Source organism: Scylla paramamosain, chromosome 4 (assembly GCF_035594125.1).
Source record: "Scylla paramamosain isolate STU-SP2022 chromosome 4, ASM3559412v1, whole genome shotgun sequence".
NCBI lineage: Eukaryota > Metazoa > Arthropoda > Malacostraca > Decapoda > Portunidae > Scylla > Scylla paramamosain.
Window position 1 is genome coordinate 22,599,527 of NC_087154.1, and position 16,230 is coordinate 22,615,756.

At 42.3% G+C, this 16,230-nt stretch overlaps 1 long non-coding RNA gene across 2 annotated transcripts in view; it reads right to left on the minus strand.

Annotated features, from left to right (window-relative positions):
* The window catches only part of LOC135097417 (uncharacterized), a 35,278-nt gene extending 19,568 nt beyond the window's left edge, over positions 1 to 15,710 (minus strand). The window contains exons 1-4 of one of the 2 annotated variants that reach the window (XR_010265686.1): positions 15,573 to 15,710; positions 11,998 to 12,118; positions 10,768 to 10,838; positions 7,656 to 7,794 (exon numbers count right to left, since the gene is read on the minus strand). This is a non-coding gene — a long non-coding RNA (uncharacterized LOC135097417). The remainder of the gene's footprint in view (positions 1 to 7,655; positions 7,795 to 10,767; positions 10,839 to 11,997; positions 12,119 to 15,572) is intronic. The other variant, XR_010265675.1, reaches the window with a different exon arrangement.
* Positions 15,711 to 16,230: the final 520 nt, after the last annotated feature.

A 16,230-nucleotide genomic window follows, 5' to 3' on the forward strand; every position in this document is an offset into this window, starting at 1 on the left:
AATGGAATTGATTATTATTATTATTATCATCATCATTATCATCCTTGTTATTGCTTTTATAATACTAACACACACACACACACACACACACACACACACATACACACACACACACACACACACACACACATCTGGCCCGTCATTTACTCACACACAATCACACTGCACTTTCTTACACATCTCATTATTATTTCTAACTTAAGACAACTGAATACGGACATGTAGGCGTGCTCACGATAATTGTGATGCTGCTGCTGGTGACACTAGTGTAGTAATAGTAGTAGCGTAGTAGTAGTAGTAGTAGTAGTAGTAGTAGTAGTAGTAGCAGTAATGATGACGACCCCTGATGATGACGGTAGAAGTGGTGGTAGTGATGATGGTCGTTTTAATGACACCGAATATTTTTTTTTATCTAAATATCAGTATGAGACAAAGGATAATTTGTCTTTTAGTGGCGACAATAACAATAATGACTCTCTCTCTCTCTCTCTCTCTCTCTCTCTCTCTCTCTCTCTCTCTCTCTCTCTCTCTCTCTCTCTCTCTCTCTCTCTCTCTCTCTCTGTGTGTGTGTGTGTGTGTGTGTGTGTGTGTGTGTGTGTGTGTACGCCAAGACAGACAGGCGGCCCTTCCCGGAACAGCACGTCGGTAATGAACAAGCCAGGACTGTAGGGAGCGCTGGCGGTGTGACCAAGATTGATCGCCGCTCTCCTGGACCTGTTGTGACCAATTACTTCACGTTTTTTTTTAAGTAATTCCTGGGCGTTCTTTCTTTTTCCTGGAACTCAAATTAGTTACTGGGTGAACACTCTTTCTGCCAGTTGTATGTAGTTTAGTGGTCTTGTTCTTATCCGTCACAGCGAGGAAGGAGGATGACAGTTCGTGTTAAGCTTGTGTTCTTGTGTAGTGTGGGAAGATGAAAGGCAGTCAGCATTCTGTGTGACGGTAGGTGACGGATGGGAATGTTCGTAGGTACGTTATTTTCTCCCTTTCCCACATCCACATATGGGAGGAAAGGGTGCTGTGTTCTGTGCAGCTTGAGAACAAGGGAAGGAAGTCGTGACCGTGGCAGTGAACGTTTTGTTTATGCCGTGCTAGAAGTACAGCAGAGTTGGTGGGTGTACGTTACGTCCTATTTGTATCACCAGAATATAGAGACAGGGAAGGGACGCCATGTCTTCTGGCCTGCCATATGTACAGTGTCAAAAAATGAAGGATTGACTCCTGCTTATACCAAGAAATGGACAGGAGAAGAGGAGGCGTGCGTTCTGTCCTTGTCATCCTCGCAGTGTCAAGGAGATGAAGGATTGACTGGCGGTCTCACCCCATGATTACGTGTCCCGCTCTTAACACGTGTTCCGAGGTCCCTCCAGAGGCTCCCCGCAGTACAGGCAGACACTTAGCGAATTAATATACGTAGATAGATTATAGTACCTTCCTCCAGCACCGCCATTGACAGGAGGCAACCAAGCATGGCCTAACCTGTTGGTCCTCTTTTACACTATAAAGTATACCACTGGGTTACCTTAAGTAGGGTTTTCAGGATAAATTAAAATTATCTCTTATGAATTAGTGTAATTAGGAAGGTTTGGATACATGGTGATGCCTTTACTAATTGTGTGTGTGTGTGTGTGTGTTGGTGATGCCTTTACTAATTGTGTGTGTGTGTGTGTGTGTGTGTTGTGTGTGTGTGTGTGTGTGTGTGTGTGTGTGTGTGTGTGTGTGTGTGTGTGTGTGTGTGTGTGTGTGTGGTGTGTGTGTGTCCTTTGTCTCCATAACATTCAGAAATACTCAGAAAGCACATCTATTCATCCTTAAAAACCGCTCTCTGAATTTTTTACCCACTCTCTAGTGTGTTGTAAGTACATGCATTCTTGATTCTTATCATCTTTCTAAAAGAGAAAATTGTTTGATGTTGATGTTCATAAAACAACAGCGTCGTAAATTAAGAGATAATAAAAATTAACGCTCGATGTAATCAATGCACATTCACCACTTGAGCAGTACTGTTCAAAGTACTTCACATTAAATTTATACAGTAAACTAAAACCAAGTAACCAGATTGGTCAGGAATATCAATGAAGAACAAATCCTGGCGGGTTGAACACGTCAAAATGCTGATGAAATTATTCAACCTGGCACAGTCTGACAAGGCTTGGCAAGTGACCTGCCAGTAATATGAGTGAAGCTATTTCTACAAAAAATGAAATCATCACGGCGACCAAGCCGATGGAGTGCGGTGGCGACGACCGAAGTCCCAGCGAGGCGCGGCGACGCCGCTGTGGTGCAGCACATGGCGGAGCGCTGCTGACGGATGAGGGTTGAGGGACTCCCTCGCCTGCCACAAGGGAATGCTTCCACTTCAGGTCTTGCTGTGACTGAACGATTATCAAGAACTGTACAAGCTCACACACACAGTGTTGCACACCTCAGCAGCAGCAGCGATGATGGACGGGGATGTCGGCGAGAAAAATAAGTTGATCTCATCCTCTGCGACGGCAGCTATCAACAGTCAATTTTTGAGCGCACGAGATGCACAGGCATCTTACAGCAAGACGTATAGAACACAACGGAAGGGTAAGGGAAAGTCGGGGAAGCAGTAGGGACGGAAAAGTAACAGGCAGGATAGAGGTGGCCGCTTTACCACATAGACGGGGGCAGGTGAGGAACGGTGACGGCGGCAAACACCAAGAGGCAGCAGCGGGGCGGGCAGCGGCGGCGGCAACGGCGGTCCTACGGGAGAACTGAGAGGAGCGGCGGCGGTGTGTCGGCAGCGGCGGCAGTGACGGGTGACGTGCGGGAGACATATGGGGCGTGGGCCATGATCAGCGGTCATCAGCGGTTCCCAGGGCGGCCCACGCTCCCCCGCCGGCCACTCCTCTCACCCACTGATCATAGACGCACCAATAATAAAATATCGACGGTCACCACTTATCCCCAGCGATTACATTGTTTGATAGCAATTAGGGGTGGCCCAGCCCGAGGAGTATCCCAGCTCCCTACGTCCTTTCCTCCCTCCCTCCTTGCTCCCCATTATGGTCAGCACACCACCCTCAGCCCACAGTTGCTACCACCGTCCACAGGTGCCGCCTCCGCCCACCGCCCTCACTTCAACACCCGTAATATGTTATCCTCAGCCTTATCAGTACACTTTACGTTCATGCTACCACAGCCAATACCTCCTAAATCCATTATCCGGAATAACTTCTTTCTCATTCCAGCCTCATCAGCTTCTCCAGACAAACTCATCTTCCACGCGGTGATTCCTTCTCAAAACCCACCACCTTTTCTCAGAGTCACAATTCCGTAAAATTTACCGAACAACGCTCCCACAGTCCACCACCACCATCACTGCTGCAGGTAACCACCACAATCTCCACCACCACCAAACATCGTCACCACTATCATTGCCATCTTTTGTATACACCACCACCACCACCACCACCACTACTACCCATCACCACCAGGCTCACCACCGCCACCCCACCACAGCCTCCCTCAGCAGTGACAGGGCACAGTGGGCACAAGGGCATGACGTCTCGTGGCCCACCGTCTGCTTCGAGGTACCAAAGGGTCATCCTGCCGCCTTGGCCGCCCTTCCTGACCCTCCCTAACCAAGCGTCCGTGGGCAGAGTATGACGACCGCCGCCATGGTGTGCGGGGGACTGCGAGGGGAAGGGGATTCTTGGACTACGGGGGGGGGGAGGTTTCCTTATTATCAGATTTCAGAATATCATATACTAAACATTTTCTTAACTCTTGACAGCAATATTAAAATATTAATTAAGACAACGTTCTTGTAATTATTATTATTGTTATTATTATTATTATTATTATATCATTATTATGATCATTATTATTATTATTATTATCGTCATCATCATTACCATTATTATTACTCGTTATTGTTATATTATTATTATTATTATTATTATTATTATTATTATTATTATTATTATTATTATTACTATCATTATTATCATTACTTTTATTATTATTATTATTATTATTACTATTATCATCATCATCATTATTATCATTGTTATCATCATAGTCATCACCCAACTCATCACCATCAACGGCTGATGATGTCTACGCAGCCACCTCCTTGAAAAACGGAAATGGCTGGAAAATGGTTTAGTTTTAAATAACCATGTTAAAGACCTTCCCACGGAGTTCCTGGAGGAAGAGGCTGAGGGAGGGATGGACAAATGCTGTGAGTACTGGAGAGCAGACTTCCTTCCCACGCACAGACAGGATCAACTGATAGAAGTAACAGTATTGAGATTGTCAGTGTTCAACGAGCTGAGTGCCGGGACTGGTGAATGCATGAGAAGAAAAGAAACGAGGTAATGTAATAAAGTTAATGTGTGAAAGGAAAAGGAGGCTGAATGAAAAAAAAAAAAAGAAGTGTTGTAAAGCGGTAAATATCTCGCAGGAAAACACTGCTGGAAAAGACAAAGATGTTGAAACTATAAGCTTTTCTTTTTTTCTTCTCTCTCTAAAAGTTGCTTAAACGACTCTAAGTAGAAAATTCGAAAATTGCAGCATAAAGCATTACTGAATGAATATAATGAAGGAAGCCAACTTGAATAAATAGTGTGAAAGTTGTAGGAAGGAAGAGCGGTTGGAAAGAGAAAATCTGTGGGAAATGTACGGGAGGAAGATGAGAAAGCTGCAAGACGGATAAAAAAAAAATATATATACAAAAACTTTAATATGCAGAACCTTATTTGAATAGATATTTTGAAAGCTGCAAGAAAACTGATTGGATGGAGGGAATTTGGAGGAAGTGTATGGGATGAAGCTGAGATAAATGGGGGAAAAAAATCCTTCTGGGCGAACACGCAGGATCTAAAGTGAATGAATGGTGTGAAAGTTGCAGGAGAAGCGATTGGATGGAGATAACGCGGAGGCAGTGTATGGGGAGAAGGTGAGATAACTGGAAAAAGAGACTGGAAACCTACTGAGTGAACACGCAGAATCCAACGTCAATAAATAATGTGAAAGTTGCAGGAAAAGCGAGAGAATGGAGAGAATGTGAAGAAAGTGTATGAGTTGAAGGTGAGATAACTAAAAAAAATAAATAAATAAAAATAAAAATAAAAACCTGAGCGAACACAGAAAACTAAACATGAATAAACAGTGCGAAAGTTACGGGAAAAGCAAGAGAAAGTGGAGGAAATGTATGGAAGGAAGAGGGAAGGTGAGAGAACGGGAGGAGGATGAGGTCAATCTTCCCGGCCAGATATTGCCTCACCTGCCCTCACGGCGCCGCGGGCCAGGCAGGTGCAGGGGTGGGGGGATCGGGAGTTGGGGGCGCTGGTTGGTGAGGAGGGATTAAATCTGTATTTTATCTACCTCTTTGTTATGCATATCAAGAAGGCTTATCGCGCGCCCTGATGGAAGCTTCAAGCCCCTGTGGATTTTCCCTCACCGGCGCCTGATGGTGATATTGAAAATTCTTCAAGCTAATGTCTTGACGCCTCACCTATACTTACTACTTTTTTTTCCCAAGTCCTTCATCACATGGCCTCATTTATACCTCGCCTTTCTTCATTCGTTATCACTTTTTTAGGTTGCTGTTCTTACTATCGTCGATATTGTTGTTGTTGTTGTTGTTGTTGTTTGACTTTAGAGAATATTGTACTGTCCATATTATTATTTTTCCGTATTGTTTTCTTTTTTACGTTTTCAGCATTCGCCTTACCTCGCCTTTCCTCGTTCGTTATCACTTTTTCGTTACTATTGTCCAGTTTTCTGCTGTTGGTGCTGTTCTGTAGAGAATATTGTACTGTCGATATTACTTTCCTATACTTTTTTTTTTTTTACTTTTTCATTATTCGTCTTTATTTATGTATCAGTTTCTTTATATATATATATATATATATATATATATATATATATATATATATATATATATATATATATATATATATATATATATATATATATATATATATATATATAATCCAGTTTACCCTTCTAGTATTAACATTAGACTATCAATACTTTTTTTTCTTTTCACTATTGAGATCATCCTCTTATTTTAACCCCTTCATTATTCGCCTCCATCATCTTTACCTTTCTTCGTTCCTTTTTTTTTTTTTTTACTTTTTTTATGAATATTACAGTATCGACACTCGCTACCTTGAATATTTCTTTTTTATCCCTATATTATCAGCCTTCACTTAGACCTCACTCTTATTCATTCGTTGGTGTACGAGCTCGTATATATATATATATATATATATATATATATATATATATATATATATATATATATATATATATATATATATATATATATATATATATATATATATTTCTCTCTCTCTCTCTCTTTTTTAATAATACACTATCAATACTTTTTTCTACATTATTTGGATCAATATTGTCATTTTCACCCTGTTCGTCACTTGACCTCCCCATTCCTTTATTCGTTACAACACTCCTTACTATAATGCAATATGTATTTTTTTTATTCTTTTTTTTTATACAAATATCGCAGTATCGACGCTTTTCTTTGCTATACGGATCGATATATATATTTCTATCACCGCTGCAGAACACTTGACTATAAACCTTTCTTTCTGCTAGGTCATTCTTACGCCATTTTCCCCCCACCTCCCTCCCCTGCACTCCTCCCCTCTCCCCTCCCCGTCGTTCACACCTGACAACGTGGAACACTCACGCGAGCCTTCAGCATCAACAGCGATATCGCATCACACACATCAACACAACACCTGCCGCTACGTGCGCAACACACGCCCGCCTCGCCTCGCTTCCCTGCCAAGTATTCCCTCTGATTGAACGTTTTGGAATACACCAGATCTATTTTTTAAGCAATTCAGGGCTAAAGCACCACACACATTCAGCCAATCAGGTGTGTGCATAACAATCTAACATAACATACGTAACCAGATTATTTTTTTATTTATTTATTTTATTTTATTTTTTTTTTTTAGACATTCGGGTCTCAAAAACACATATCACACCAGTCAACACATACCCTAACCTGATTTTTTTTTTTCCCTACCATTTATGCTTCATACATAAATATCCTGTCAGGTCACTGCATAATCTAAACCGACTTGTCCTAAACCTACCTTTTCCTTTTTTTTTTTTTTTTTAGGTCTCAGACAGATTGCTTACCTCATCCGTACACACGCTAACCTAACAACCTAACCTGACCAGATCCATTTTTAATACCACTTAGGCCTCAGACACACACACACACACACACACACACACACACACACACACACACACACACACACACACAATCAGGTCAATATTTACCTTAACAAACTAACCTATCAAAACAATTCATTTTTCATACCATTTTCATACCATTCATACCTCAACAAGCCAAACAAGTGAGTATATTCTCGAAGTTTATTTTCCCTACCCTCTCTATCTGTTCTATATTACAAGCCTCAGCCAAAAAAGCCCGCCTAATCTAACTGAATCTAACCGAGCAGGAAAATAACCTTACTTGTCCTAACCTAATCAGATTTATCTCTTACATATTACAAGCCTCACCCAAAAAGCCCCCTAATCTAACAGTAACCTTACTTGTCCTAACCTGATAAGATTTCTCTTTTACATATTACAAGTCTCATACACACAACCCACCTACCCCTAACTTAACCTACCCAAACATTAAGTAACAGTCTCTTCGCACCAGCAGATTGAGGAAGTGCAGGATGAACCCAAACTCTGCTGTGCCTCGTGATTGGATGAGAACGAATGAGAGACGTTACATATTCAGGCTGGCTTTTCATCACTCCACACCTGCAAACAAACACACGAGCTGCATACAGGTAGGTAGGTATATTTCATACAGGGACTGCCACGTGCTAATGTTAACCTGGTCGCTTCTTGCAGCTTCCCTTATTTCTTATGTTCTTATGTTCTTATGTACACACATACACATATACCTTCCAATCATTTCCACACACTCTAATGATTCCTTCGTCATGCTACACACACACACACACACACACATGTACAGATGGACCAAAAAATAAAAATAAATAAATAAATAAATAAAAAAACACCAACACTTTCATTTACCTACCTACCAATCTTTTTTTCATATTTTCTTCACTTTCCTTCATTCCTTTCCTTTACCTTCTCTTCCTGACGAAGTGCATACCCCTCGGCCATCCCCTGTGACGGGCTGGCTAGGACAGGACGAGAGGGACAGACAGAGGAAGGGAAGGAGGGGGAAAGACGAGGAGGGAATGGAAAAAGAGAGAAGGGAAGGGAAGTTAAGGGAAGGGAAAAGGAAACGAAATGACAGAGCAAGGGAGTGAAGGAAAGGAATGAGGGAGAAAGAGAGGAGGAAAAGAGGGAAAGAGTAAAGGAAACGAGGGAGGAAGAGAAGGGGAAAGAAAGAGGAGGAAACTAGGAAGAAAGAGAGGGATGGGAGGAAGAAAGTGAAAAAGAGCGAAAAGGAAGGGAGCCGGAGAAAAAGGGAAGGGAAGCAGGAAGACAGAGAAAACGGGAAAGAGGGAGAAAGAAAGGGTGAAGGGAACGCGAGAAAAAAGAGGACGAAGGAGAAAGAGAGACAGAGAGAGAAGGAAGGGAAGGGGACATAGAGAGAAGGTGAGGAAGGAGAAAGGGAAGGGAAGCAGGGAGGAAGGGAAGCAGGGAGGGAGGGAGAGAGGGAGGCAGGCAGGCAGGGAGGGGTGGGCAGGACAGAAGGGCGCTGCAGGTAGGGAGGAAGCAGGTAAAACAGCTAATCGTGGCGAGGGAAGGAAATGCACAGGGTTGGCCGGGGGTGATTACAGCAAGATTGTTGTTATTTAAAACTTATTTGATTAGCGACCATAATTTGTTGCTCACGGCCAGCTGGGGGAATAGAGCAGGAGGGGCAGGGAGGTGGAGGGAGAGGAGGAGAAGGCGATGGTGGAGGTGGATATGGTGGTGGTGGTGGTGGTGGTGGTGGTGGTGTTGAAGAAGCAAGTGCAAGAAGAAAAAAAGAAAAGAAAAAACTAACAATAGGAAGAGAAGAAGAAGAAGAAAGAAAAGATGATGATGATGATGATGAAAAAGATGGAAAAAAATTCAGAAAATTATGAAAGTAATATTGAAACAAGTAGAAAAAAATAATAACAGAAACAAGATGGAAGGAGGAGCAGAAGGAGGAGGAGGAGGAGAGAAAACAATAACAGGAAATAACAGTACATAAAGTAGAAAAAGAAACCGGGAAGAGGGAGGGAACAAGAAAAATATGAGAGGAGGAGGAGGAGGAATAGAGAATGTGATGACAGCTAACAAGAAATGAAAAAATAATGGTACAAGTGTGTGTGTGTGTGTGTGTGTGTGTGTGTGTGTGTGTGTGTAGCATGGCAGTCATTCATCACAGGACTGGTCACGTCTATCAATAACTGGACACAAATGGCGTGGACACTGGACACACAATCTACGACGATGCATCTTCCTTCTTGTCCCACGGCATTCACACACACACACACACACACACACACACACACACACACACACACACACACATTAACACTTTCTTTCCTCTCCAGTTACCATTTATCATATACTCCATTCTTCCTCCTCTACCATTTCTTTTTTTCCCTTCGTCTACTGATTCCTTTCATTTCCTTTCCCATCTTTACTGTCATTTACTGGTACTGTTTTCCTCTATAACAATGTTCCTTCTCCTCCTCCTTCTCCTCCTCCTCCTCCTCATCCTCATCCTCCTATTCAGCAGCTCTCAATTAATGTGTCTGTTCAAAGTTCACGAAAGGCCTAGAGTAAAATGACAACCAAGACGAAGCAAGGCATTCACGAAGCAATGAAATACCGAGGAAGGACAGGACGTGAAGAGTCATCTATAATAAGTGGATAAATAGCCGTCATCTCTCCATACGCATCACAGGAGCCACACCGATGGAGCACCCAAGTCTGACAAAGTGTAGTTGCTGGTTTCTCGACTTAAGCCACGCCAGCAAAGCCACGCTAGCAAGTTTCTTCTCGTTGTAAGCATTTTCTATGTAACGTTTAGATGAACAACGGAGCAGCAGATAAATGAACATTGCTATTTTTGTTCTTTCACCAGGGTGAATGATTGTTAATTGTCATATGATACGCTTCGGGGTCTGTAGGAGTAAAAGACTTTCAAACTTTTCAAACTTCCTCGCAAAATGAACTTGTGTTGACCCGATATAATAATGGGAGTACATGCATAACTTCATATATATATATATATATATATATATATATATATATATATATATATATATATATATATATATATATATATATATATATAAGTACGATGAGTAACACCTGACGCAATGTCAGCATGAAGACAGGGTTAGGTATTTTGCATTATATATATATATATATATATATATATATATATATATATATATATATATATATATATATATATATATATATATATATATATATATATATATATATATATATATATATATATATATATCAAGGAGTCCTTCTTATGTATGCTGATTCAGTTGCTCTATCAAGAAGAAAATACATAAATGGCAATTTGATGGATGATACAAAATACAAAACTAATAACAAAAGCAATGCATACCTATTATCTATACACAGTAATAGTAAATATCTCCCTTGCAGAGCACACACACACACACACACACACACACACACACACACACACACACACACACACACACTAAATATAACAGTCATCCCTCTAAATGCATATCACCGTGTACATTTATCAGATCCGTCATATGGAAAAATTTGCACGTCATTTACCTTATTACAGCAGGAGTCATGGGCGGGGCAGGCGGCGTCGGCGGGTTGTCACCGGGAGAGAGAAGGTGTCCCTGAAATGGATACAAAGTTACAAAGTCCTGCCAGTCACCCAGGATGTCACGTCAGCCACATACAAGCGATACATTAGCACCAACGAGGGAGAGCCTGGGGGCGGTGGAGGGGTGGAGGGGGGGAGGAGGAAGAAGCAGCGGTGGGGTGGACACTGGAGACCTTGGGGCATAACTACCATCTCAGCGGACGTGGTGACCAAAGTGGGTAAAGGCGGGTGTACACATGCTGGTTCCTATAATCCTGTTTCTGTCAACTTTTGGTTCTCTGCCGTGGAATGTCAACACAGACAAGTGGGTGAAAAAGGAAATAGGAATATGGCTCGCGTTCTTCAACGTTTCTGTCACCATGAATTCTAACGGACTCTTGTGGAAGTTACTGGGATTCTCAAGGATATTTTCATGATTACTGATGGTTTAACGAGAATTCTGTATCATCAGTGGGGGAAAAACTATGAAAACCCAACGTACCGCCTCGTGACCTCTAAAAACAAACGTTATGAGACAGCAAACCATTTAAGAGAATGGATATGTTTAATTCCATACATGGACATCTCGAGGGTGTGCATCGGAAGTACGAGCTGCGCGGGACGAGTGGCTGCCGGTCTTCGGATAAAAAAGTCTGGATTTAAATCTTGGTCTGGATACTAATCATGGACCCAAATCAGCTGTTCTTGCACGCTCACAGATTTTGACTTTACTTTATTTTATTTGATGGCGTCGCAACATCGTGGTCATATGGCGCTGTTCCAAAAAAAATGTTCAAAGCAGCAAAGATGGCAAGTTAAAATATTGATATTAAAGACAAAATTATGGTATGATAAAAAAATAAATAAATAAATAAAAAAACCCTAAAAATGCGAATGTATAAAAGGAAATGCGATGAACCAACGGAAGCTTATGAGCCAGCACGCCCTCAGATACACTCAACAAATCATTACCGACGTGAACACCTTAGGACGATAACTGATAATGTAATGCACCTGCGCGCCCAGTGTAAACAGTTCTGCTGGAGATCTTATTTCACTCTGTTAAGTATTACCGTGTTCACATCCTTGCAGTCAGAATTGTTTGCGTATCTCATTATTTGTCTCCTAGCTCTAGATTCGGAACAAGCGTCACAGACATTCAAGGCAGAAAACAATATCAAAGAATTACTTACCTCTGAACGGTTTGCCTGATGGTCGAGCACTGCGCAATACGACACTTGACATTACATCACCATGAAGTTGTTAGCTTAGGTACATTCCATCAGTCACTTTAACTGCCAAGCAATCTGCAACCTAGCAAGGACGAGGAAGAGCTATAAATCATTGTCACTAGAGAATATAGTGTCTTGCCTTTCTGTTAGTCTGCTGCCACAACATTTATATTCAAACACGTAATAATAATTATGATCATTGCTTTTCTGGTCTTATAGTTTTTCTAGGCTCATTCTTTTATTGTTATGGATTATGCTGTCACTGCTCTCGTAATGGCCAATCTGCTGCTTGTATTGTGCTGCAGTGAGGTGGAATGTAGCGGTGTGACGTGTGGAGCAGCGAGCTTTGATGAAGTGTACCTGTGTGTCATTTTATGTACAGAAAAATGAATGTGCAGTGATGTGGAGTGGAGTGGCGTGGTATATAATGCACAGGACCTCCGCGCAAAACTCATAAAACACCACTATACCAGGCCAGACCACAATAAAAACACAGTGCCGTACATCATAGAACACCATACCCCAGCACAGGACATCACTGCCACCACACACAAAACAAGGAACTTTACGAGACAATAAAATATGTTGGCGAGTATTATAGTGGTACAGCCTGCATTACGGGAGAACGGTGCGAGTGTCGTGATGTGGCGTCTTGGCCTTTATTACCTTATGTCTCTTCTTTAGTAGCACAGTGCATCTTATCATAAACAGCCTCGTAAGGAAAAATAAATCACGTTGTTTGTTCTTTCTTTGTGTTCTGTTGTGACGTTTCATAGTGGCTTGTTCTTTCTTTGTGTTGTTATGTGACGTTTCATAGTGTGGACTCGGCAGTGGTAGCAAAGTGTCAGGTTGGACAGAATGGTGCATGGTGCAGTGCTGTGTCATCGTACGGTAGCGTGATGTGTCTGGGTGTTGTAACTATGATGACGTCACAACTTTTTTTTATTAAGAGTGGTTCTGTCTAATGCCAACAAAACGAGAGCGAAAAAAAAAAAATCAACACAGACCGACTGAAGATGCCAGTCTCCAAAAAGAGAATTGTAAAAAAAAAAAAAATCGAAAATGTCTTTAGATTGTGTTGGCGTGGTGCGTGGTGGTGATGGTGGGGGTGCTGTGTCTGAACAGGTGTGGTAAACAGGCAGAAGAGTACAGAATGATGTGAAGTAGTGTGGTTAAGTGCAGTGTGGTGCGATTTAAATAAAATTCCGTTTCATAGAGTGACGCTGGGTGTGGTGTAGGTTATGCGGTGTCGTGTATGGTGTGCAGTGTGTCGTCCATTCCGGTGACATGAGGTGAAATTACTGTGGTGCGGAGAGGTAAGATGTAATTTAATATGCTGTGGTTTACTCAGCTGTAGTGTAATTCTAAAGTTGGATGTTGTGTTATAGTGACGTTTGTTGTATGATGGAGCGATGATACTGTGGCTTGCTGCAGGACGCTGTGAGAGGCAGTGAGTGGCGTGGGTGGTGTGGTGGGTGTTCATATTCTGTAGTGCGGTGCAACAACAACATAGTCTCTACTACAAAGTTACTATATTTCTACACATGTGGTAAAATGCACATCGTGATGAAAGCAAACTAAAAGCCCTGCAGCAATGGAAAAGAGCATGACCATAACAGTAATAAAATATACATGACCAAACACTGAAATTCGAGTATCTTCACTCTTTTAACCCTTTTACGGTTTCATTATTTCTCTTACTGTTTCTTTATTTCCTTTTATTCTCCTTAAGCTGACTTTCTTATTGACTGATTCATTCATTCACTCAACTTTTTTTTCTTCATTTATTTGTATCTATTTTATTTATTTATTTATTTATTTATTTATTTACTTATTTATTTGCCTTCTTGTTCTTCCCCACTGACCTGTTTTCGACATGTAAAAAAAAATCTAATTAACAATAGTAATAAAACCAACAACACACTCACGTCTCTTTTTCCTCGCAGTGCAGGCTACGTCCTTGTTATTCCCCTCTCAATCGGACACTCGTTTTGTTCACCACAGCAGCGCACTTAATTCCTTGGCTTGTTACCGTAGCTTTGCAATTAACGTAAATAGTGCACCAAACATGCCGTAGAAGCGATGATAGAGTTCCCAGGTGTAGTTGAAAATTTAGGCGTGTTTCACATACAAACTTTTATATGGCGTAGTTTAGAGATGACGATGTGTAGTGTTAGCGTCAGTTTGTTGTGTTGCGGTGACGAGGTATGGAGGGCGTGGTGCCAAGGTGTGATGCTTATGATGAAGTGTAGTGTGCTGTGGCATGGTGTAGTGAGGTCAATCGTGGTGTGACGTGGTGTGTGGTAAGTTGCAGTGTGGTGTGCTGTGCTGTGCTGTGGAATGAGGAGCTGCGTTGCATGTGTGATGTTGTGGTGTGTAAGTAAGGCAGTCTTGTGTGCAGGAGTGCGGTAAGTGAAGTAATGAGCTGTTGTGTGGTGTGATGTAATGTAGTTTTAGGAGTTGTGGTCCTGTGTGGTGTGGTGTTGCTAACCCCCATGTGGTGTTATGGTGTAGTGTGATGGTGTGGTGTGGTTAGATGTGGTGTGGTGTGGCGTGGTGTAGTATGGTGTGGCGTGATGGTATTGCCTGGTCTAATATTGCATGGTTGGATACAGTGTAATAATATAGTAATAATAATAATTTAGTAATGATATAATGTACGATGGTGATGAGTGATGTGATGATGATGCCTGACATGCCGTGGCGTGGTGTGATGCCATACAATGTGGTGTGGTGTGGTGTGGTGTGGTGTGGTGCTGTTTGATGTGGTGTGGTGCCGTTAAAATGTGATGTGGTACTGTGTGGTGTTGTATGTGTAGTTTGATGTGATGAAGCATGGTGTGGTGTGGTGTGGTATGTTCTGATGTGCTGTGATGTGGCACTGTGTATGTTGCATGGTGTCGGGTGTGGTGTGGTGTGGTGTGGTTCTGGCGTGGCGTAGCGTCACGATGTGGTGTAATGTTATGAGGTGTGACGGCGTGGTGCATAGTGGTGTGATTGGTGTAGTGGTGTAGATTGACATGATTTGACCTGACGTGGTGCAATATGACATGGTATGATGGGGAGGAGTGTGGAGTAGGTTATTTAGCACCTAGGAGTCTTAGTGAAGCTTCACACGGGTCATACGTGATGTGCTGGCTGAGGCAATGACTCGACACGCCATACACCACACAAGTTCTGAACTCATTTATAAACAAACAAACCACTAAAACAACTAAAACTGTTCCCCTCTCACTTCCTCTCACAATACTGGTGTCCCAACTATTCCACCTGCACCAACCACCCCACCTGCTCCCTACCACCAAGCCTGTAGGAATGGCCCTGCACGCTGCCCTCATCTCGGTGCACACCTCAAGAAACACTTTATCTGCTTGAGTGACTGCTCGTATTAGTAAATGAGTAATGGAATGAAATAATGATGGCCGCCCCGAGGTCCCGCCAGGTTACTTTACATGCCGCCATGACATCACAGCCTCTCAGCACTCTACTTTATATAAGCTGCAACTCAGTCAAGCGTTAGGTCTGACGGATCTTACCTCTGTGAAGGGCAAGGATGACGAACCGCTGCACTGTGAGAAAACGGTCACTCGTACTCACACGAAAATAGGGTTACGGCACTGAACACTGCACTACACACGCGGCGAGGAACTAGCGGCGCTGAGGCTACGGGGAAGGGATATGTTGGTTTTGAATCCTGTAACGAAGCTTCATTACACTCGCTCTCTACTCTCGACACACGCACATTGCTCTTCACTACGAACTGCAAGCATTACTGTAATAAAACTGTCTCTTAGATTACGGAATGATAATAAATTCGCTTTAATTGCAGTGTACCATAAAGTGTTTAGTATTAATGTTTGGATATCGTCTCTGTGTGCTTCGAACTCAACCGCTCCTCAAACACAGCATCGGTACAGGGTTGGTTTCCATAATGTTAAAAGCCGGTTTTATTTATTTATATTTTTTTTCTCGGACAACCTCATAAAGCAAGGCGACTGTATTGCACTGAAGATGATCGAAGTGTGTGTTGGCGTTGGCATGGGCATGGACGCACGTGTGTGTGCGTGTGTGGGCTGCGTGGGCACGTGTGTTGCGCTCTTCACACAGACACGTCGCTCATCAGCCACCTCGGCACGCTCCGCACTCGTCTCCTCGTGGTGTAGTCCCTGCAGCTTGAAGAAATTACATAATAAG